Source organism: Pollachius pollachius (assembly GCF_949987615.1).
Source record: "Pollachius pollachius genome assembly, chromosome: 7".
Classification (NCBI taxonomy): Eukaryota; Metazoa; Chordata; class Actinopteri; order Gadiformes; family Gadidae; genus Pollachius; species Pollachius pollachius.
In genome coordinates, this window is record NC_136940.1 from 2825436 (window position 1) to 2827186 (window position 1751).

The following is a 1751-nucleotide window of genomic DNA, read 5'->3' on the forward strand; positions in this document are numbered from 1 at the left end:
ATTTAATTATTCATATCTGAACTATAGCGGCTGATCCAGGGGAGAGGGGGTAGTAAAATGTCTCCGAGACAAGCGGTGGTTTGGGTTCTATTTGACGCCTTATACAAGGAGCTGGGAGCCCCCATCCCCGGGAACTGGACTCGGACCCGGATCTGGGGGCTCCACCGGGCAGCCCCAATCCCCACCCGGACCCTGAGCCCCAGGTAAGACGCTTCACTGGTCCTCATCTGAATGGGGAATGTGTTATAAACTAATGATAGCGCGATAGGCGTAAGACGAGGTCTACGTTAGTGACAGCAGCTCAGAGACGAGAGGCGTTATCTCAGCTCTGATTAGTCTGCGTCTGGATGCCTCTTCTCAACATGGTGGTCGTTTTTCTGCAACAAGATTATGATCAAAATCAAGATTTAGTACAAATGTGAAGCAGCGAATAGGTAGGTATTGTAGGCCTACCTTTTTAATTTCAATACTTTAAACTGAATTAAGTAGACTGATACATCATGCGTTTGGTTTCAGCATCATTGCGATTAGAGGGAAATGGAAACCTTCCCCATCTTTTAACTAAACTGATCGGATATAATTTACTGGTCACTTTTTGAACGCATTTTTCTTTTGTTCTTCGTTTTCAATGCAAACAGGAAGATGACATCATTGGATGATTTATTCGCTTCGGTGATCGCTGTACTATTTAATCCACGGCGACCGACTGACACCCATTCTATTTTTAGCCTGCATTAAGCTTCTCTCTAATTTACTCCACAAAATAAAATATATTTTCGCCTACTTTAATATTTTTCAATTTAATTTCACTTTACAAACGTAATTAAGCGCAATTTATTTTAACAGAATTTCCCAAAAATAATAAAGTCGTTTATTTTTTATTAAAAAACGGTTGGTTTTTTACGTTCATTTCCAAACGGTTTCTCCTCCTCCTTATCAGAGAACCGAGAGGCGGACGGTGTGAGGCTGCTCTCCCCTGGACGCAGGGCTCGAGGCGGGGGGGCTGGAGGGGAAGGCGCTGCACGTCTGGAGCTCCATCGCCTCCACGTAGGGTGGCATGCAAAATGGTGGCATGTGTTTATTGTAATTGCCACATGTTTATTTTGCGCATTAATTCCGTTTTATTTATTTATTTTGTTCCATGAGCGGTCCTAAAGCGGTGAGAGGGAAACACGTCTGAGATCCAGGCCTATTATGGAGAGCTACATTTCAGGAGTCATTTCTGCCTGAAAGGAACAGCGCTTGTCTTTTCTATTCACTGCTAGGTGGTCGGTGCTGAGACATTGACAGAGCGCAAATTAACTTTCTGCTTCAGCCTCGCAGTGGGTCCACACGTCTGCAGGGTCCGAGCGTCGACTGAGCGCTGTTATCAGGGGGCCCCAATTAAAGAAACACAACTCGAGAGGGGACATGACATTACAGCGCGTCTTGAGATGATTGGTGTTGGCGAAGGAAATCCTAACCTCCAACTCCGCCGAGATGTGATTAAACCTGCCTCCGGTGGACCTGTGTTAAAGTTATTATATTATGCTTTAAATTGATTGTTTAAACCCTATTGATTCATCTGATTCACATATATTTGGTGGCTTGCCTTGTGCTCGGTATATGCATGACGTTGTGGTCCATTTAAATGTTAAGATAAGGGCCTGCATCTCTGCGTAATGTTGCATGGTTTAAATGTTTTTTATGCAACACGCGTGCAGCGTGTGTGTGCTTTCAAAGACACACACACAAGTCGATTATGAGTCACC